General features: G+C 35.8%; 1 protein-coding gene and 1 long non-coding RNA gene across 12 annotated transcripts in view; both read right to left on the reverse strand.

Annotated features, from left to right (window-relative positions):
* Nucleotides 1-24,418, reverse strand: part of SLIT2 (slit guidance ligand 2) — a 262,113-nt gene that overhangs the window by 190,975 nt on the left and 46,720 nt on the right. The gene's annotated exons all lie outside the window — the stretch shown is intronic.
* Nucleotides 4,577-23,700, reverse strand: LOC308194096. The gene is made up of 2 exons (XR_013950254.1): nt 8,374-23,700; nt 4,577-5,572 (listed from the first exon to the last, which is right to left on the reverse strand). It is a non-coding gene; the product is annotated as an uncharacterized lncRNA (long non-coding RNA).

The following is a 24,418-nucleotide window of genomic DNA, read 5'->3' on the forward strand; positions in this document are numbered from 1 at the left end:
ACGAGACAGCCATGTCAGAAGCTAAGGAATGTCTGAAAGCACAAACTTGTGATCAATACAAGAAACAAGACTATCATCTGAGCTGAACAAGCTAATAATTTTGCCCATTTTCCATGCAGCCTTTCCCAGGAAATAAAACCAGGCAATTACCAAACTGACACAGTTTGCCTGAGAGTCCAAAGGGAAAGGTAATCTTAACACCTGTTACTGGCAGTCTCGAAATCCCAGGAGCTCTGTGGGAAGGCAGTATTGGCAGGGTCATTCTGACCAATTACTGTCAATTAACAAGACAAATTATTTATAGTTTGATTTGGTGCTTCCTACATAACAGCAATCAGAAAGCAGCAATGGCACTGTTAGCACTTATCTAATTTTAACAACAGCGGTCAAGTTTTTGTTCATCTCTGGACACCAACTTCAAGAGGGCACTTCAAAAAAAAATCAGATACTAAGAAACACTATTATTTCATCTCCTAACCATTTTTCCTTCTTCAAAAAATGCAAACATTGAGATCTGTTAAGAATAGCAAATCTATCTGTTAGGTACAGAATTACTATCTGTAAAGATAAATACAAACCACTCAAAAGGCAGTTACAAACTTTCTTTAATCTGGTACTCAAAAGAGGTAACTAAAAAAGGGGTTAACTCTGCCATATAGTGCCTCTCAATAGAACCCTGCTTATTTAGCACTCACTGGAAAACAAATAAACCAATCCAACTTTTTTCCAGCATTCATTTTTGTCTTCTTGTAAAAAAGACCAATTACAACCACTTTTTTTTACATGAAACTTCATAGCAAGCATACCAAACATAAAAGCCTTCTCAAAGACATACACTATTCAAGCAAGTTTCCTCAAGAAAAATGATGTGCTAGAAAAGAAAAATTGTCCCCAAATATACAAATACTTCAGTAAAAACTACAAAATTATTAGATACTAATCCTCAGTCAGAACCATGAGTTATTATCCGAGTAATACACTGAAAGTTTCATTAATTTTCTTTCAGAAGAAAAGAAATACTTAAGAAATGTCTTCACTTCCAGAATTAATAAATTTCTAAATATTTGTTCAAAACAAGTCTTGTTCATACCAGGTGAAATGCCTATTGTACTAAGAACCAATGCGTAGTTTTACGCTGGCTAGCTTTTTTCATGTCCTAGTTGCTTCACTGATTTTAAATGGATGGAATTTTGACACCTGTCACAACTAGGATCTCTAAAAAAATGAAGGTGATAATATAGTCCATCCTTAACACTGAAAGCATATTTCACCTCAGTAAACCAAAATTTCTTTGGATTGTTGTAAGACTCAAGGTGAACATCAGCCTTAAATGGGTATTAAAGGCTAACATGTTTTAAGTGTCAGACAGAGAAATATGACTGTTTCAGAGACACATGAAATTATATTAACTATCACCAGTAATTTCTATATTAGCATTTTCCAACTTGCACTGACAAGACCACTGGTATAACCAAGCCTGTTCTTTAGTTCCTTAGAAGATCCTGCAAATTTGTTGTCCAGATCATAAATACTGTGGGAAATTATTTAAATTATTTCCTGAATAAATTTGCTAAGAGTTAGATCCAAGAAGATAATCAGGAAGAAGACAGAAAATCAGAGTTTCCTCTTGCCACACAAGAAAGAAAGCACTAACACAAAGAGCAGATGGTCAATATGTATGACAAAATAAAAGATTATGAAAAAACAGACAGGTCAGTGAATCAGGATAAAAGATTCAAAATAAGAATGGAGATGAAGACTAGAAGTCATATCCCTCACCTGCAGAGATGGAATAAAAATAAATAAATTAATAAAGTATGATCATAAAGAAAATAATTAAGAAGAGGAAAGAAATATATTCATTAAGTGTTAACAATATCCACATTCCACAAACTCAGTCACTGAGATTTTATCAGCTGTGGGAGCCTAAAATTAGGCCGCTGTAAAATTATGCGATTAGAATGCAAGGATTTCAAACATGCCAAACATCTAGAAAATCCCACTGAGCTAGGTGGTTTTGGTTGCTTGCTTTTACTTTTCCTTAACCTACATACTTGTTACATCCAAGTCTTTATTACTGTTAGCTCAGGATATGGTCCTAAATGTATTTTTGACAAATATCAGACCAACCTGATAAATCTGCTGCAAGTCAGTGGCTTTTCTTCAAGTTGCAATAAAGATCACCTCCAACAGATGCTGTTGTTACTACTAGTTCACAAAACATGCCTAAACACAAAGCTTGCAAAAGGACAGATAACAATCTCAGAACACCATCATATTCCAATATTTCCAAAGAATGATTATAGTTATCATTTTAATCTAAGAACAAAAATATATACATATACATTTTTCATGCATTTTAGTCTTTACAGAGAGTATGAAGCAAGAACTGAGAATAAGTTGTTAGTGACCATCCAGGTGTCTTGAAAAATTACAAATTCCCAACTCCTAAAACATCTTCTCCTTGAAGAGAATGTAGTCCTTCAACTTTTTGAATTATACACAAATAAACTGCATAGTGTTACTGTTTCAGTTTCCAATTTATCTTTTATGTTTTTTAAATCCGTGAAGTTTCATTGTGTCAGCAGAGCTGGACTTCGGTTCAGGTTCAAGTAAATTGTTTTCAGCCTGAAAACCTGATGACACAGCAAACTGGTCAGGGTGCTCAGGGTGCTAAATTGTGAAGAACATGAGTTCTTCTGGCCAGCATTGAATGAGCAGTATGAAACTGAAAAAGAAAATCAACACATTTCCTTGTGCTTTTACTTCACCTATGTATCCCTTGAGATCCTGGACTATCTTACTCTATGTTTGCCAAGTGCTCAGAAAAGTGGATTTATCTGAAAACCCTCTGGAGTCCCTAGTGTAATACAAATAATATAATAATGACTTGTGCTTACTTAAAAGAGGGAAGAAATGGGTTGCATTCTTGCAGTGCAAGGGAGATTTTTTCCCAGTATCTCCAGATAAATTGCATCTGACAAAGCAGTACTCTTTCAAATGCAGGTCACTGACACATAGTCTTTTCTGGTATGCCACTAAGACAGAAACATTTTGGGGTGGTGTCCAGATCATCCAGCTATTACAGTTACAGTGGTGTCGCAGCTGAGTTTCTTTCTTTGGGAACACTGCTAGCTAGTGGGACAAGCTTTATGGTTTCACCTCTCTGTTTTGAAACATTAGAGTTTAAAACTGAAGATTACAGAAACTGTCTAGCAATTCATAGCTGAAACCCTTCATATAAATATACAGTAACTTCCTAGCAAACTGGCCTATATTATGAAAGAGCTTTACAACGTTGCTTTGAAAATGGCCTTATGAAAATTATGTTCTTAGACCTTTCACCACAACTACCTCATTATTTATGTTTACTGCAAAAGGTAGGCCAGAGAACTAGATCAGAGAAATAAAACAGACCAAATAGACTACTGTCTAACAGATCTATACTTTCTAATAAACAGTCCCAATGTAGATTCAGTGTTAATGTTTATAAGCAAACAAGATGTCCTTTTTAGGGCCCAGATATGCAATTATTCCTGTAAATGCACCCACACCCCTAGCAGATGCAAGAACTCGTGCACATTTAAGAGAATCATTCTCTTCCATTTCTCTGAAATATCTTTAGTAGACAGAATTAATTTTTTGTTTAGAAGCATTAACAGGGAAATCAGTTTTGGCAAGCCTTTGATGCTTACGCCTGTTTCTTCACTGTGCATCAGATACACATGACACACATCTGTTGAGGCTTTTCCTCATTTGTGCACTCAGAAAATCACCTTGACATTTTTAACACAAAAATGATTAATTAAGAATAAGGGATACTAAGAGAAACTGCAGTAACATGTTGTTAGTCTGTAGTTTACTAATATTTATTTCTTTAGGAAAAATCATAACATACATCACCTGACATTGAATTTTATCATGGTTTTTTTTTTCTTACTGAATACTTAACTCTTTTGTGTATTCATCCTCTGAACAATAACTGCTGATACAGACTCATTCATTCTGCTGTAAGTTTCTGCGACACTATATCACTGCTTTATCAGCTGCACTGATTCTTTGTCTAAAATTAGCCAGCTTGGTTTGGACGGAGATTAGAACAGTGATCAAACACTGTTCCTGTTGGATGAAAAATGAATACCAAGCAATTTGGGACTCCTCCAAAAAGGTTCAATTTCCAATAAACAAGAAGTGTTGAGTAGGCACATGACATTACTGGAAACAATCACACTGATCCAGAAGAAAGAGTAGCAATTAATTTAATGTTTTAAAGCATAAATCAATGTGATGCCATTTTCCTTTGTTGAATTTTTGCCACCTGAAGGAACTAATCTACCATACTACCATAAAAAAGGTCTTTTCAACTTTATTAGAAGTTTGCTGTGATACTTTTTGTCCAGGAAATATGAACCAAAAAGATAATCATCCTTCCTTAACAGGCTTCTGGTTAAGTATGGGAACTCCATTTTATTGATTCAATTACATTTGTCATATTTCAACATATTAATATCACTATCACATGATACTTCAGCACAGGAGGTACAAAGAAAAACATCCTTTTTAATCTTGACAGATATTATTTTTGTCAGGGTACATATATAAAACAAGAGTGATCAAAAAAAGACTTCTTCAGTATATTGACACTTTCTACAAACTACGGAATACCACAAGAGTTCTCACTATAACGCCTTACCAAAAATCGACCGCCTCTCCCCCATGCCCATTCCATTCCACTCATACCTAGCCCATGATAAAGAAAACCAAGTAAAACAAAAATGCATCTTGCCAGCTTTTGACAAAGAACATATATGTCCTTCAAGCACTGAGTAAGCTATGTGGTATGTATATGTATAAAACATTTTTTTACAAATAAATTTTTAAGTGATGCAATCTCATTTGGTCCTTTTGTTATTTAACTTTGTATGACCACGTTGGGTATACAATCATGTATGTTCACACAAAGCAGCACATCAATACTTCCAACCAACCTATCAGTAGCATACCATGACGGGCAAATATTTTGAACTGCTACAGTTCTCTATCCTGTCTACTGGAATATTGATCTCTACAGCACGTGAAGAAAAAAAAAATCTATAGTCAGTTAATGAACAGAGTAGCACCACAGAATAAACAGGACTTAACCAGATTCATAGCATCTGAACTCCAAAATAAAACTTGGAAAGAAGCAGAGGGATGGAAGATAGGATCTGATGGTAGCCAAAGACTGAAGCAACAATAAGAACAGGAGAGATATTTAAAAAGCTGAAGGGATCAAAAGGCATTTGAGAGGACAATGAATGAGAAATTTCTAAATTCTAAGGCCAAATCATCCAGCCCATTACTTGTCCTGATGATTCCTATTCACTCAGATTTAAACATCATCACATGGCTTCACAAGCTTTCAGTCTCCATCTATTCTTCGAGGTGACAGCATTCCTCCACTTCTTGTTTGTAGTGCTTCATTCAGCAAAAAAGAAAGGGCACTGCAGATCAGCAGACACTTCCAACCAGTCTGCCGACCTCTGGATCATGCGAGGGGGAGCAGTTCGAGGTAAGTATGCCAAGCTCCCAGCTGGACAAACACAAGGCATGTTGAATCCATATGTTCTGTAGCAGAGAGCTTTACAAATGTTTCTAATACCATAATTCTTCAGTGCTAGCTAACAGGGCCTCTTTCTAATTTTCTCTGAAAACTCTCAGATTCTTTCTGCGCTATATCTTTAAAGTTCAGTCTTTACTACGTAAGCACATCATATATATTAACAGAATTAAAATTCATAATCTGAAAACATTACTGTAACAGCATCCTTCTGTATGACTCCAAGTTAAAATACAATGTGAAAAATATACAAATAAAGGTCTTATAAAGAACTCAAAAGCATTCTGGTATATCTTACCCATTCTAGGACTCCCGATCTCTTAAATTCTCTTCTAAACTCAGTTCAGCTGGGCTGCAGCCACCTTCAGCAGTCCTGAGCAACTGTTCCTCACAAGCAGCTTTTTGGTGATCAGCTACCACCTACTTCAGAAGCTCGTGTCTTTAACTCGAATATCCTTCCTACTTCCTCTCCTAATTGAATGACCAGTCTTCCCTCAAGCATTCATATTTGAATACTGCTATATAACCACTGAATCTTCTCTTTTCTAAATTAAACAAAACTATTCCTTTCCAACTCACCTCACACACTGTGTTTACTGAACCTACAGCTTATTTTGTTCTGTGTCAGGCCATCTTTTAATCTGTCCACATCTTTCTGCAAGAGTTGTGCACTGAATCTGGCTGCAGTATTCTGACTGACATCTCCCCACGATCAACTTAACTGGAATAAATCACCTACTGTGTCTGCTGTATGTCTCAAATGCACATACAGTATAGTATTAAAATGTAGTTTATAGAAAAATCATTGCATTGTTGAATAATATCCTGACTGAATACTGAGCAAATATCCAGCAATGCACTAATATCCTGGATTCTGCTGCTGCATAGGCTGTTATCTCTTATTTTAAATGTATTTGACATTTTCCTCTTAAACATAGTACTTTTTTGTTGGATACAGTTCTTAACAGTGCTATTTTTCCCCTTTTACAAACAGTTTTGATACTTTCAATTTAATGAGATCATTTTGAACGTAAGTATTGTCTTCTGAAGAATTTTAAATAGCAGAAGAAGCAGAGGTCTTTATTAAACAGCATAGTAATTTTGTAGCTCTCTGACTCCCATCAAATCTCACTTTTCGTAATGCTTTGAGACAAATTTCTCAGATGCCAGCATTTCGCTTCTTATTTTACCCCTCCTTTACATGGATTCAACTCAAAAACACAACATCTCCTGCAGCTAGATCACTCTTCCTGGCCTCTTCTCCTAAAATGGCCAGTGATCATCCCTTTCTTTTAAAACTCCCAATAATTTTGACAGTATGTAACATCACAACATCATTTTCAGATAATCAAGTTTTCTCAATGAGTAATCCTTTGTTTGTGTGGGATGACAACTAATAATCCATCTAGGCAGTAACTAGCAAATCACACAAGGTCAAATCCATGTAGCTAAGACCATCAAGGTTTAAATATTTATATTATTAGTTCTAGATGACTGCTCTGGGGAATTACAGTATAAGATGGAGGTTAAACAAGGCAGAGAAACATCATATTCATTTGTAGTCTCCTTTGCACACAGGGTTTCTGACATACATACAAAATCAGAAATGATTCACAACTCATCACCACTTGGCTATTATTTTCAGATGTATTCCTATCATCTCAATCCTTTGCCAAAGGTAGAACCAGCCTGTGAGAGTACATGGACTACAATCCATTTGGAGAGGCGGTCCATAAATGTTAATCCAGAATTAGCAGACTTCACAGACACAGAATGGAGCATCAAGAGACAAAGCATGCACAATACCCATATTTAAGGGGACAGTTAAAAATGAAATACAAATTTGTCATACAAATTCATACAGACCCACCAATTCCAAGCTTCAAACTTTCTTAGATTGAAGCTGTTATGGATCAATGCCACTCAACTCTGAAGTTCCACAGTTATTCTTCCAGCTACTGACAAGGTTTCCATAGTCTATGTCCCTGTAGGTTGCATTATATAACAGGTGTGGCAACTCTATCTTAAACTGTTATTCATATAAAATCTTCCCTATTTCAGAAATTAACTTTTTTTAAGAAAAAGGTTTTAAGCATCAAAAATGAACACTAGAAGAATGTTTAGAGTATCCTCTTGTCTTCTGAAGTTAAATTATGAGATTCAAACAACTCAGAACTTTTAAAGAACATTTTAATGGTTAAATTGAACTACTTTTGTGCCTATTTTGTTCCATTTAATTCTTTTTTCTCAATTTTGGAATACACTAGCATTATTGCTCATTGTGCAATAACAGAAAAGTAGATAACAGAATTTTCAAAAAACCCTATGCTTTAGTACCAACATTTTTTTAAAGAGCATTCCTCATTTCATTATTTTGTTTCTGAAATTGAGTTACAGAACATTAGGGGGAATTATGTACAATATTTTCACAGATACTAAGACTTAATATGATTTAGAAGTTAAATTTATGAAGCAAAATGCTTTCATAATGTTTAATTTCTCACTCAAAACAAAAATTTCAAAACATTTAAGCAAGGCTCAAAAAAAAAATCATTCAATAATTTAACGCACATAGGTTGAAAAGATTTCCTTTTAAAATGAGTATTCTATATTGGTCCTCAAACTCATTTGTAGACAGACTAACAAGACCAGAACGTATAACCAACCAATTCCCACAGAACATATTCTGAGTACTTTTTTTTTTTTTAATTAAAGGCTAAACTGTAACGGAACTTGAGTTTTTTATAACTGAAAGTAGTAAATAATCAACTCACTTTGTGTAGACATGGCTATTGGAGGACAAGAAATTTCTTGTCCTCCAGGCAGCAATCCCCAACCGGATGAGTGCTCATGTAATACAGACCACAGTTTTATAACCTTCCCTGTTTCAGCCTTCAGCTCTTCCATTTACATAGGCTGTAAAATCAAGCTTATTAGTTAACTGTGTTGTAAACTCCTTAATTGTTTGATTATCCCAAGGTGACTGTCCTTTCAGTGCAATCCAGGAGGCGGGGCTGAGGGGGATGAGCTTTATTTTGTGCATATCTTGTGTATCCTCTCAGTTGTCTCATTCTTTTCAGGTACTGTAAGACTGTAGCTGCTTGGGCTGGCACTGTCCTTGCTAAGAAACTATGTTCATTTCTAAAACAGTATCTATGGTAATGTAACGTTTTTTCTTATAAAGTTTCTGAAGGTACATGTTTTGAGTTGCTTGCTATGCCATATGATTGTAGTGAAAACCTGTACTACATGTATTTATGGTCTTTGATGAATTAGCCTTTGCTCCTGTACAGTACTGGCCCTAACCTCTTGCCCGTACCTTCTAAGACACACACACACACAGTTACTACTTATCTGAGATATTCATCAAAGCCAGGTGCCTTTTTTTTTTTTTTTTGGTTATGAGACAACTCAGCTCACAGAACTGAATTACTAATTTTGCAGTGAGGATGTAAGCTACATTACTGACACGGTTAATAGTCCTTCAATGATTCCTCATGAAACCCAGGCCTCAGGAAACATGGAGCAGTTTTCCCACAGTACACTGAATCAGAAGAGAGCTCTCCATTCTGCTGCATCACAGAAGAGGTACCCAAAATACTCCAAGGGGAGGCAGTAAGCACAGGTTAACTTGGATAGGTCTTTGCAGTAGGACTATTGATACCCAGGGCAGTAATTCTGGGTGCTTAGACACAGAATCCAATAATCCATCCTCTTTTCACAATAAAGGTCATATCTGCAATCAACCAGTTTTCATTTTGCTGAACTGCATTCTCATACAAGAACTGAGGTAGGGAGGGAGGGAGAACAGTCAACAGGTAGGATTGAAAAAACAGAGCGAGATGTTATCAAAAAAAAATCACACTAGTAGGCACCAAGAAAATGTGTGATGTTCAGCTACGAAGATGTCACAGGACCAATTAAAAGGAAAAAAGACTCATTCTCAAACAGCTTGGCAAATAACATTACTGAATACATCTTGCGTATCTTTGTTCAGCAGCTATTTAAGCATACGTAGTTTAAAGAAAGAACAAGCATTTTGAAAAACAATACACCACTGGCTTAGTTAAATAGTGAACAAAAGCAAAGGACAGAAGATTCTTCAAGTAGTATTTAATTATTCAGGACCTTTTAAGGAATTTTTCATATTCCCAAAGAAATCTCCTGCAAAGTTGTTATTTCAGCATCAACTTCACAATCAACTATTTTATATTGAATACAGTACCAATCAAGTTCAACATCAGTTCTGCAATTCATTGTGACTGGACTAAGGAATGCAAATGCCGCTAAGTGTCCTTCAAGTCTTATGTTAAGCTTGAGCACCAAATTCCTTTGTAGTTCTTCTAGGGTATTACCATTAGTATAGAAGGGTTAATAGCAAAGGCTGATGATTGTTTAAAAATTCACATTACTAAAGTGGATTACATTGCATCTACTGAGGGGATCAACAATGTAAGCCTACACTAAGCCATTATTGCAGAAACAAAGCCTGCATTTTAAGCCTTTGGAAACAAGCATAAAATGGACAAAAGAAAAAATTCTTCTGATGTAAGAACAAGGCAAACACTACATGCTTTTCATACAGACTCACATTTTCAGAGCCATACAGAATACATGAAAATGTACAAATAGCCTCCCCAAAAAGCTCATCATGAACTCCTGACAAGATCAGCAAACTTGGAGAAAAGGACAAAACAGATAGATAACTGTAAGTGATCATATGGTATAAAGGAGGTCTTGTCTTCTCTTTTATTCTAGACACGACCAATAATTATCTTGAATTTAGGAATGAAGACTGAGTCAAATATGATTGTAAAGGTTGGGTTTTTACATCCTCAATGAAGTGTTTGATGTTCAAAGCTGCTAAATGCTTCAAATTTCTTTTAAAGTCAGTGGAATCTGAAGTTTCTCAACACATCTCTATTTATCTGGCCATTTACAACTCAAACCTCATTAATTCAAGTTTGATAATATTAACAGAATCCTCTGGGATTACTTCAACACTTCATCTCATGCTCTCTGAATCCATCACTAAAATTTGTCTTGTACAAAATTTAAAACCAATGAATAACACCCCCTCCCCCACCGCCACCACCAAACAAAAAAATGCCAACGACAAAACAAACAAACAAACAACAATGAAAAAACTCCAGAGCACATCTGCGTTGTGATTTGGACTGCAATTGCAGACCATTTTTAAGTACCTCTTCCTAAACAGTTTCCTATGCATGAAGTTGCTTATTTCAATTTCCAGCTGCAAATATAAGAGTTCAAGTCTCCTCACAAAGTACTTGGCACAGTGGAATGTTTTGATATTATGAAATTAAATGAATATTGCTGTACTCAACTTAGTACTAATTCACGAGTAAATCATCTCACATGATAGCTAAATTACAAGAAAATATCCTAACCTTCTTCAGGAATCCCATCCTTCAGCAGTGAGGAATATTTTCTACTAAAAGTACAAACCATAATATTTTAAGCACTATGCTAAGCTTCTCTAACAACTAGACAGGAAAGTATCATTTAACAATTTATGTTTCTAAACTGAACTTGCTGTTATTTCTCTCCTGATTGATTTAAATTGGAACAGCAACTGAAAAGTAAAAGTCTAAGAGTTAACCCTAATCACAGATGAAGTGAGCTATTGCAGACAGACTCTGTTTTTCTGAAGTGTTTCAAAACTGTTAACAAAAGCAGGCTTTAAGACATTTGTCATCTGTGTTCACTTTAAAATGAGCATCATTATTTAAATTATGCTTTTATGATTGCACAAGTAATGAAGTTCACACATGGAACAGTAATTTTCATGCACAGGAAAAATGAATTCAGTGATTTATTTTTTTTTTTACTTTTTAGAGATTGGTTTTGCAAGAGTCTGAGATTGAGTACAGAGAACTTTCTGCATTTTTGCAAATTGGGCAATTCATTTAAACAGGTAGAAGAACTTTATACCTGCTTTGAGTCTCAAACTCTTAAAATTAAGATGCTTTTTTTTGTATTTCAGACTTCGGATCCTCTGAAAGGTGGACTGGATGAGGCAGAATAGATTAACTCATTCCACACTTCCTCCCAACTCATATATTCTTTCAAATCAGAAAGGATTCAAATTTCTAAAGTCCCCTTCCCATCCCTGATAAGGTGGCATGGCCTGATTTTCTCCCACCCTCAGTCCAAAAGCTGCTGAAATGTACTTGGTGCTTGGTGTCTCCAGACATATAACACGGTTTCTCTTGAAACCTTGAACACCTGAGTGTTCTCCTCCGTAAGGGAGGGGAAGGGATACAATTGCATTGATAAGCCTGCCTTTTTCTCATTAAGGATGTTCCAGGCTTTTCTTAAAATAGGTTATCTTTTGTAATTTTTAAATAATGTACTTATCAGCACAGCCAAAAAAAAAAAAAAAAAAGTTGCATAGAATGATTATAAGAGATTAAATTTCTTTTAAATTGCGTCAATATTTGACAAATAAATTATGTGGTTAGCTACCCTATCATCTACTGATGAGATAAATATTAACTGCGAGAATAATCTACTTAAAAAAATTGGAAAGACAAAACATTACCCCTTCAATTTGGCTTCATCTCAGTGGCTTGAATTGCATGGCTCAGAACACAGTCTTCTTGCTGGCATTTCAAGTATAAATTAACCAACACTGAAGACAGAAGTTTAAAAAGGTAAAAAATAGAGGAAAAAATGCCAAAAAAAAAAACTTTTTGACAAATAATATGAAAACTGTGTCTAGTCTCCTTTATTATTGCTCCATCTTCTCAATGGCAGATTGGTAAACTTGTTGCAGTAGACAAAAGCATTTTAACTGACATGTAACCAATTCTTTGCCCTATGCACCACTGACATCTCATATGCAGTACACATAAATAGGCCAAGATATGTCACTGGCACTGACCTAATACCCTCATTTTTCTGATTATAGACCCAGGTTCTGTAAAGCTACAAGCAGCTTTACAGGCAAGCAACTCAGAAGAGTAACAAGGCAATAGGAATTAGAAGGTATCTACACTGCAGTAAGTAGGAGTTGAGAAGCAGAAATACTTTTTAGCAGAAGAGTACCTAAACCTGGTTTTCAAGGGCACTTTTTGGATATAACTTAGCACCAGATATAAGAGATAATAAAATTACCTTATATTTTTCAGACTTATATTAGTAATCAACAAGACCACAAGAACAAAAATTTTCCCAGGTAACTTATGAAGCTCACAAGCTGACACCCAGAAATCTTCAGCCGTCCCCAGGGTTTTGCTGCAGCATCTCTATGATCAGAAAGAGCTAGGACAGACATTAAGAGGCAGGGAAATACTCAGCAAAGAGGTACTGCCTGCCTCAGTGCTATTACTCTTTGTGATTTTCCTTCTCAATATACCTAAGGTGTCCTGTTCTTTTGTTGTTAAGCAGCATATTGGCTTTCTCAAAATAAAAAGGAAAAGGGCCAAAATAAATGAACCAATAAAAGTCTTTCTAGGATTTTTTTTTTGTAATTAATTCTCAATTTACTAACCCTTCACCTCCTTCCCTCTACTGTAGTACATTTCCTAATCTTTTAAGCCCATGAAATGTATTCACACCTACAAAAGAATAATTGTTGCCTAAAAATAAAAGTAAATATTAAAAAGGGAATTCTATACTAGAGCAATTTTCATTCACCTGACTTTAAAACACAATTGTAATAAGATGCATCTTTTCCTCTAAATGACCCCCTCACTCTTTTATTTTTTCCCCGCAATACTTATGTGAATAAATGTACTTCTCTTTCCTGATCTTTTTCAATCAGAAATAAAACTGGGATGCAACAGAGGTGCAGTTCCCTCTCTCCACCTTAACAGAATCACTAATTGCTTGCAACGGTGGGAAGAAAAGAGAGAACTTGAACAATTTCAAAATGAAACAAAACAAAACTGGCCAATTCATTTTAGCATTTAGTGAAGTGCAACCTCAATTTAGTGTTCTGATCTCAGAGGGAGTACCCTCAACTTACGTACTACACAGGGATATAAGAAAAATGATTCTGTTGGAAAATGCATAACATAACTGCCTGTTACCTTACATATCTATCAAATATTAATGGTATTAATTCTTTGAATGAGAGAAAATTGTCCACTGAATGGCCAGCAACATGAAAAGGAACCTACCGGGCTTTGTTAAATGCCCAGTACAACAACTCACTTCTGACAAAAGGAACACAACAAGCTCCTCCGTGGTCTTGGCGTAAAGAAATACAAGAAGTTATAGATGGGTAAAGTGTCTTTGAAATGAAATACTGAACTGAGAAAAGAACAAATAATGCAAACACAAATCAGTCGAGACACATTACAGAGCAGAAAAGCAAAAAATCCCTGTAGCCCTGACATATCCCTTTGGCACAAGCCACCAAACTAGCTCAATACAGATACTGAACAGAAACAACTACTACATGGCTCTTCCTGGTACCCATGGAGCAAAGTGACAAGTTGCTACAAGAAAGAATAAGATGGAAATAACCACAGTATCCCAAAGTCTTTAGAGTTGGACCTGTTGGTGCCAATTGGCACCAGACCATGCGTACGAGCTGGAACATGCACTGTCCGCTTGGATGAGGGGGAATCAGGGACTACGTCAACAAAGGATGTCTTTTCTGCTCTACACTCAGACTTTTTTTTAATGATGACTGCAGCCCCACCCTGTCCTTTTCCTCTCCATAAAAATTTACATGAAGACAGTATTCATAAAGCTTTCCGTACTGCCTCATCTCAGATTTGGCCTATACATGCATGAGTTTAGGATTTTGGTTCATAGTGTACTCATGTATAATGATACATTGACATGCACCACAGCAAACAGTGCAATAAATATAATTCAGTGATCAATTCTTTCATGAAGGAAATAGAAGCAGCGATAGCACATTTAATCACAGATAAGGAATCCAGTCATGTTTGTGGTGAATTTGAATGACTTTATTTCAACATGCAACATAAAACAAACAAATATATTAAGATAAATGCATCAAGTCTTAGTTCATAAAAACCCTGAACTTTATAACAGCACTCAAGTAACAGTCAATGAACAAAGGACTAATGCCATGCAGGTCCATACCAAGGAATAAGAAAAATAGCAGGAGAAAAAATTCTGAATGGATTTCCTCCTCCTTGGTTCAGCTTTATGAAACTCTCCAGTATTTCAAAATGAGTGATATATTGATCAATAAATATAAAATTCTTGAATAGTGACATACTGCTGCTACAGGGGATGAAACAGGCTGACTAGGGAAGGTGTAGCAATTCATTTACTGAATTATTATAATGTGAAACAGAAATTTCAATAGCCAGGCAGGTGAAAGTAGGGCCAATCTTAAATGGGGTATGTCACTCATGCACTATGACTTCCAACGAATAAGCAGATTCTTTAAAGTCCTGTGGTAGATTCTTTTCAGTTTTACCTAATTCTTTCTTCCTACAGTAGATGCTACTGTGCAAATATTTATTTTCCACACTCTTCTCCAACAGTCTCCACATTTTGATGCAGTATAGGCTGCCATGTGATTACAAGAAACGGAATTTTTCTTTAACAGTTAAATGAAAAATCCTACCATAAATCAGGGACTGATTTCCAGCAGTAGAAAGCCTCTGGGGCCAAGGCTGGTGAAGCACCAGCACAAGCCACCCCAGGGTGCTGCAGGATCACCAGCCACGGAGGCCCTTGGGACCTGCCTGGACAAAGCTCTGAGCAAGCTGCTCTAAATTTATAGTTCACTCTGCTTTGGGTAAAGGCCTGACAGTTACTCCGCATTCTGTGATTGTTTTAGTTACAGGCAGGATCCACAGAACAGTTAATAAACCTAAACTCACTTGTTTGCATTGGATTTTATATTCGGATATTACCTGGAACTTCTTTTGAAGAGCAGCAAAAGGCCTAACACAGATTAAGCACAAAAAAAATTAGGAGAAAAAAGTACTTTATTACAACAAAAATTAGTAAATTCCGATTTACTTTACTATAACGGTATCTTTATTCCAATTATTATGCTGTTCACTTCCTTCCTAAGTTGGTATAATATCAAAATAAGATTATATTTCCTTTCCTTCAATGATAAAATGCTTGAGGAAAATGTTTTCCTATAAAATAACTCAAAGTATTTCTCCCTAAAAGTGACTTTTGTCTGAATAACTAATGGTACTTAGAGCACTCCACAGTGATGGTAAAGAAATAGTTATTCTGCTTGTAACTCTGCCTTCATAAAGCAAGTCTTTATTACAAACATACTTTATAATGGCATTGTGTAACCCACAAATGAAATGTGGTTTAGCTTGATAAAAATGTAAACATTTAATTAAAATAGGTAATGAGTTAATCACAAAACAAGATTGTTTATCATGTAATGTAAAAAAGATAAAGTAAATCATTTCTCTACAAATAAATGTGCAAAAATTCACACACGTTTTATTCCCAGCAATTTCCATTTTAATGTTCATGTGCTAGGACTGATTCAATAAAAAATTGAAATTGTTCCATCTTCAACATTTACTGCTTTGAGACATTACACAAAGTAAAATGAATAGCTTAACATTTTAAAGTTTCCTCTTTGCTTACACTGAAACTTCTCTAATTCTAAACCCTTCTAATTAGGCACCCACTCTTTAATATAAAAGAATCTCTGAACTTCAAATGGAGGCATCTGCCAAGAAAATCTGATGTTGTTTAAAAGATCAAACTGCCTTCAAATATTAGGGTTTCTAGAGCACTCCTTAGATGGTTTTAATCAAAATGCTCACGTACCAGACTGAAGATGTCTATTTTTTAAAAAGTATATGCTAGAATTAACTGTTTTTTTCTTTTCTTCTGATCATTTATTATATTTCCTAATTATTTTTGAGCTGCTCTGAACTTGAAGCATGTCCTCATAACCTTCCCCTTCCCATTTGTGTGTTCTCTTCAATTGTATGCTATATTCACTAAATACAAATTGATTTATGGCAATATATACAAGTCACCAGTGCTCTTGAAAACTATGCAGAAATTATGCACTAGATTATAAAAACATAACATTTGGAGATTGGAAGCCAAGATACAACACCTCAGATTAGGTGGAACAATAAAGGCAGAAGAATTTCAGAAGTTGGATGCTCAACACCTACTAAAATCAGTCCCTGAGAGGACACCTGAGGTTGGAGATACCAAAGAAATCTGTAGTCTTTTTATTTTTTCAATGTCTTGGTCATAATGAAGAACTCTAGTTAAATTCTTGCTTACATCACTCATAACATTCCTACTTAAACAGTCCTTGTAACACCTATTTCCTTGGGGGAAAAAAAAAAAAAAAAGTTACATCTGTCACTTAAAAATAGTAACTGCTACTCTCATATTAGCTTGTACTATTAAACACAAAGGCTTTTTGGGAGTCCTTATGCCATAATTCTTAATTAACATCAATGTCCTCCACACAGAATATTACAATAGAATATATATTAATATTGTTTATTTTAATAACCCTATTATTATACATTCATATGATCTATCTCCAAACACCACTTTACAGTTAAAATACCCTTGACTATAACATTTGCGCTAATAAATAACCCAAGTCAATCCTGAATAAGAATTCTGGTAAGGAACATTACAACGTCATCTATTTCTTTTATCATACCACTATCCTCCCTAGGAACTGTGATCTGTAAAACTTGTCTATCAATATACCACATTTATCTCAGTGATACAGGATTCTTTCCTAAGGGACTTTAACAGTGTAGTATGCAACAAAAAAAACCACAGAGTAAATAGGTGGTTTTTAACATGGGAAGAGACCAGTAAGATCAGTGTCCATGACTTGGTAGTAACCACCTATGTCAAAGGAATTCCTTTTCAGACTCAATGTAGTGCATAAGAAAAAACTTTCCATCATTTTCAACAGGAGAAAGTAAAGACAGTGCTGGGTACTAACAGCACTCAGGAATCTAACACTGGATGTTAAGAACAACTACAGTCTACATTCAAAGCCCAGTTGGCCCTCTTTATTATTATTTAATTTTTACTATTTTATCTTTGAGTTTGCTCAGAGTTTGGTTTCTATATTAATAACCAATATCAACATTTTCAGGACACAAATATTTTTAAAACATTAAGGCGCAACATTGTCTAAGAAGTTATAAGCTTTAAGAGAAAAATTAACCACAAATATGTTCCAGTTTGCAGTGTTCTTACATGGAAGCAACAGTATATCAGATAGATCTTCTGTCTGCTAGGAAACAGTATATTAGATAAAAGTTCAGCAGAAATATTCAGAGATGGTGCAGACTTTCTAATACAACAATACCAGGGTTTACCACAGGGATTTAGATGCCTGTACACTAGTTTTTAGACGGAAATCAAAGCTGAAATCACGTTTTTCTAATTTGGATCTTCAGCTTTGTCATCTACGTTCTTTGATGTGAAGAACAGTGGTTCACATAGGATTTAATAGTTTTGGTCACACACTGACTGACTCAAATGTGAAAAAGGCACACAAAAATATACTTGCTGTTAAGAGACGCTGTGTTTCCCAGAATACAATGGATGTTATGTGTGAATACAAACATGTATATGCACACAATTGTGAAGATACGATTTTAATTGTAAAAGTGATTTTAGTCATGCAATGAACACTGCAATTAACTTTTTAAATTGTCAACCTGATAACAAAAATTACCTGACTCAAATAATAACGCATTTCAACTGAGTCAATGCGTTATCTGGCTGCTGGCCAGAGAGGCCAAGAGAAAGATTCTTATCCCAAAGTTAGAGCAATTACTACACATCTCCCAGTCTTCCACTGCATCTGCATATATACAGAGTGTACAACAGCCAGAGCCAAAAGGATAGATTCAAGCCACATTCATCCAAAAAGAATCTGATCCTGAAATGCCAATAACAAACTGCATTCATGTTCCACGCGTGCAAATCAGTGCAGCATCCAAATGGTCAAAGGAAAACTTCTGCATTGCAACTCCACAAGAATTCCATTTTATAAGCCAAATATGACAAAGAAAGGCATCCTCCTTCTGTTCTGGTGTACCCAGTGTCCAGACAGCTCTTCAGTATTTATGAGCATGCAATTAAAAATCACTACAAATAACTAATAACAGGAATAGTCTGTTGAAGCAAGAAGGATCAGAGTAAATGACATGAATCATATACTGCTTATCTAGACAGTATTTAAAAGTCATCTTATTAATTTGCCACACAACACTGCGTGGCACAAAGATATATATCCATTTACAAGGTTCAGCATTAAAATGGCAAAACATCTACAGCTGCACAAAGAAACAGAATCAGATTCAATGTAGTACCATCTAAAAACCTGTGCCCTATCAATATATCACTTCAATTTGTTCCTACTAAAGAAAAAGCACCTTTTTTTTTTTTTTTTTTTTCCCAAATTAAGATGTGAAGACAAACACCTCAAAGACAACATTATCAGATAATACTCTAAGATCCCTACCTGGAACATTCAAAAAGCTGTCCTCAACCTTCCTATCTCCCAATGTCTTTTTCTACACTAACATGAGTTTAAGAAGCATCAGACTGAGCTGTGGAGTACTGAACCATGAGCCATACATAGTGCTGAACAATCTAATCTGCATTCTGATGGCACCGAGGGGGATGTCGGTAAGCATGACTCTGCTGGCATACGGATATCCAAACAGTACCAGAATGTACACCCACATTATTTATATGACACCTATAAAATTTCTATTAAGACACCAAAATACATTCAGCTCAATTTGATGCAACATATCCAGAAATATCTACTGTGAAACACTATAATTTAACCTAGAAAGTTAAATAAATCACTGAACTAAATTAATGCTGAATTTTCAGGAATGCCAGTAACCACCACAGGAAACCTTCTTTTCTTAAGAGGCACCAATCCAGAGAATCAATATTACAACAAAATACCATTTGTCAAGTCCTGATAAGAGATTCATCTATTTTCTAGGCGGAAACCCGCTGGAACTGCTTGTTAGAGATGGCAGCTCTGGTGGTCTAAACAGGCAACAGTCAACTGGCTTACTTCTTAAATGGGTTGCTATTAAAAAAAAATAACAATAACAACAACCAACCAAACAAAAACACACCATGGACAAAATCAAAGCACCAGTGATTTTTCTCGCCCCTGGAAGCTGAAGTGCCCAAAGCTGCATTTTCAGCACCTAAGAAGAATATATACCTAAAATTTGTTTTGGAACATGGAAGATCAATTCAGACAACCTCTGAAAACAACCAAATCCTTCTCAGAGAGCACAGATTTTGTTAAATTATACAGATAGGGGCTGAAAAGAAAGACTCTGAATGCAATTCTTGATCAGATGCATAAGTAGTTGCCTTGGATAAGCCCATTTACCTAGCTTACAAAAACAAAACAAAAAAAAGTAAACCGAGCCTCAGAACGATTTATTACTGTTACCTACATCGATGACATGGATGCTGCAAGGCTAATGTTGTTTCTGTGCTTGAAAATCGCAGGATGAAAGGCACAGCGTAAGTCCAAAGTAGTAGCAGTATAATTAACTGTTCAGTGTAAAAGCTATCATGGGCTTTGAAAAGCTATCTTTTGCTTTGAAACGTGTGAATATCAACCCATTCCTGGATTAACTGCTCTGCACAGTTATCCCACACCACCATAAAAATTCCAGAGGTGATACAGTACTTACATTCAGAAACATTATCCTTCATCAAGAGAATGGTCTTTCCAATTTTGGGAGGAAAAATTACATTGATACAACATTGACTGGGACTGCTTGCAGTAATAAAGTTATGTATGAAGGTGGGCACGTACAGACCAACTCATATAAGTGGAAGAAACTGCAGTTTAAACATAAAACTTCAAATGGAGAGCTATGCCAAGAAAGTAGTGTTGAGTGAGGTTGGGAGTTGCTGCCTACTTTTGAAGTCCCTCCAGATTAGGCTGCCAGTGAAACACACAAATCAAGGGCCAGGATTGATCCCTGTTTTCTTGATGTCTCTTTAGTGATGTTTCTTAAAAGCACTTACAAGTTGTGAGGGTGAATGACAGGGGGAAACCTTTATGCCTTTTCTGTAAGTCCTCAGACATTGTAAAGACTTCAGACATTTAATTGTATACAAAATGTCAGATACTTTAAGTTATTTCTAACATACGTTTTTAAAAAAAAAACTGTTTTCAATTCCTAAAAAAAATACTCTGTCTCTAAGACATGCTTACTAGTGGTTCTATTTCCAATACTGCATCACAGATATTACATCTTGGCTCAACTATAACAAATTTCTCCTCATAAAATTCAAAATGGCCTTCTTCCAAAACTAGCCTTCAAAAAAAAGGGGGGGGGGGGGAGAAAAAAAAAAGCTCTTAATAAATCTAGCACCTGAAAGCTCTCTGTCAAATACTAGCATTTTATTAGTAGTATAAAAACATACTGTGAACTGTTATTATAAATAAGTTCTATGCATTTTCTTTGAGAAGTGTTCTTATTAAATATGGAGAAAAAAAAAAAAACACAAACACCAAACACCTTATTCCAGCACAACTAAACTAGCTCCAAATTATTATTTTCTGGGATTTTTCTTTTTAAGCACATTGTTCATTGTTTCAAGAACTGATTTACGAGAACATTTTAAGAAGTTATAAACTCCACAGATAACAATGCCAATCCGTCTCAACAAATGAACATGAGTTCAGTGGGAATCTGGGTAAGCTAAAACGATCTTATATTAAGGTAGCATCATGTTTCAGCTTAACCACTTAAAGCTTCTAACATGACAAACTGCAAAAGCTCTTTTAATGTTAATAACCAAATAACGAAGATTCCTATGTACAAAGGGACTGCACCTGCTGGTCTTTAACGAGTAACACCAATCAGTAGGAAACACCAATGGCTAAACCCACAAAATGCCTTAGTTGCAGGTACCAATATTCAGAAATCGCTGATATTCTCAAATTTCCTGCTCAGCTGCAACCTAACCCTCTGCATAACTAAAAACTCCATGACAGGGCCATTTAGGCTATTTAGGCAGTACGTACAAGACCACCAGACCACCTAAGTTCAAACATTCAGACACTTGCAGCCTCCCTAATGCCATAACCCTGACAAAATTAAGCAACTCCACCCCCAAACTACAGATTTTGCTGGGCATAAGCAGATCACTGTTTCAAGTAACAGGCTGATTTTAGTGTCCAGAGAGCCCGTGCAGTTGTTCTCACATCACCATTTTGGAAAGGTGTTGAAACTTGGATGTTCTACATCTCGGGTGATTAACCACCAGGCCCCAGCATTCTTCCAACACTGTTTTACTCTGCAAGAGCAACCAAATATTCAGTAGAAGGCTTGGGGAAAAGGAGAAAGGAGTTACCAGTGATACTGCAATGTCAGAGAGCAGGACTAAAACCAATTTTCATTTTGGCTGTGCAGTGGAACATTTTCAAAACAAAAAATTAAGAGAACTAAGTTCCAAAACATTCAGTACCTGAGCAGAACCTTCTCCTTGGGCCTTGGGTGCATCTCTTCAAGGCATGGGTGCAGATGAAAATAAGCCTTCAGTGGAAAAGTCCTATTTGTCTAGCTTGATAAATTGCAGCAGTCACCTTTCTCGTTAAGATAACTTGTGTTTAGCTTTCTCTTGTTTCTTGTGAGAAAAGTTCAGCCATCCCAACATCAAGAGAAAGTACACCAGTAACGATGCAAAGGAGACTCACTCAACAGGTATGGAGGAAGAACTCTTAAGCCACACATCTGCCCTCAGGATTTCCTACTGTTTTTCTTAATTCACTCCCTGCCAGCTTGCAAGTTCCTAATAAACCTGTTTTTAGACACCTAAAAGGGGACCTGGGCACCAATTCAAGACTTACAAGAAGTTACTATAAAAGTGAGGAATTTCAAGAAGAGTAAAGGCACGTGGGTGCAAACTGCAAACCTAAATCACTCTCAGTTGGCACTTCGACTTTGGAGGAGGTTACCTGCAATATAGCATGTAACTACACTGCTGCCTTTGTTCATGCCAAGCATCATGCCAGCCTTGAAAAAGCTGAGAAGCATGGACCCAATTTGTGGACTGCACACTGAAACATTGCGTAACAGTTTCTTTCTTTGACTCCGTTGGCTTTAGATCCATTAAGAAGTGAAACATCTCAGAAAACCCTGCATCTTGACCATTATAGACCGCCTCCAGAAATCTAAGAAATACGTAGTCTCCTTGCCTTAGGAACAACTTAAAGATATTCCACTTGTAAAAAAAATCCCACAGGGTAGCATATGAACAGTGACTTCTTCCCTGGCTATTTTAGACTAGAAACATATGATTCTAGCTCGATGAATTCTGCTTTAGTCCTGCTGCATCACCTCTGGTCTATTTGCTCAGCATCAAAGATGAGCACAAATTCTCCTGCACTTCTACACATTTCAGGAAAATGTAGCTAATATCCCAGATGTATACTGTAAATATGTTCTAGCAACAGTCAACTACTTGACCACTCACAAAAACAAGCACAAACATTATTGTTAAAACAAGGTGCCAGGGAGATTACTTTCTAATCTTTTCAGATATTCTGTAGACTAAAAGCAAAGATGAGGCCATAACCCCAATTAATTAATAAGAATTGAAAACAGGATGATTTTATACTCATATATAAAATACACTTGAAATTAACATGAATTGAGATGTAAGAAAACCACCACAAATAGAGCTTTAATTTATATCATGGCTTCTGTAAAAAGATGGTAGGTGAACCCCACATAAGAAAGTTATTGTACACCTCTCTGTTTCAGCATCCTAAAATGCTTGAAATCAAGGCACAGACAATGAAACCAATCAGAAGCTAGGAAAAAAAATGTTGTAGAAGTGCTACAGAAAAAAAAAAAAAAGGAAATGAGTGCATTTGTAAGAAAACAGATGAAATTAATGGGGAAACACAGAGGTCTCTGCTCTTCTGAAAACAGTCCTACATGTTGATCCTTAAATAATATGAAACAGATAACCAGTGATATGAAATACTTCAAAAGTAGTTTGGGAGGAACATAATACATTTGCATGTCTCACAATGAAATGTACTGAAGAATGGAAATAGAATGCTCCGGGCATAAATGATGTGTTCTGTTACCCCCCCCCCCCCCCCCCCCCCCCCCCATTAGATAAACTGCCAGATCCTTCAGCTAACTAGAAACAGCCTGGAAACTATCTGCAAGTATTCAGCAAGACACACTGCACTACACGGAAGTGAGATTTTAAGAATAAAAGGGCAATAGATATTATTATTTATTTTTTAATGTTCTAATTCCAACTTAAATAATCCTTTTTTTTTTAAGTCATAATAAAACAGAATAGTCAATAGTGGGGAAAAAAATAGCAGAAATTTTTAAATAAGAGAGAGCTGAGGAATTCCAGGAAAAAAAATCTAAGCCACTTTTTTTTTAAAGCCTTTCTTTCCACCTTCACCCTCTTTAACACTATCAAAGTATATCAGAAGGTTTGCATTTTCTGCACTACTGTGAATACAAATGCATTTTTCTTTGTAAATGATTGTTTCTCTGTCAAAAGCAGGACCTTGATGAATGCACTGAAAGGCCACCTAACTTCACTGTTGCTGCTGGAACACTACCTTTAGCTTTTGTTAAAAGCCATTCTGTAGCTTTTCACAGTAATAATCAATGAAAGAAATGTTCCACCTACTAAAGCAATTACTACTTCAGAAGGGTAGTAGTTCATGTATTCAACAACAGAATTAAAATACAGCAGATCAGAGCACCTAATACATTGATGCTCTAACTTATATGCAGATCAACAGAATAGTCCACTGAACAGGAAAAAACTGTTAGTTAAGAC

This window comes from Anser brachyrhynchus, assembly GCF_964034855.1.
Source record: "Anser brachyrhynchus genome assembly, chromosome: 4".
Taxonomy (NCBI): Eukaryota; Metazoa; Chordata; class Aves; order Anseriformes; family Anatidae; genus Anser; species Anser brachyrhynchus.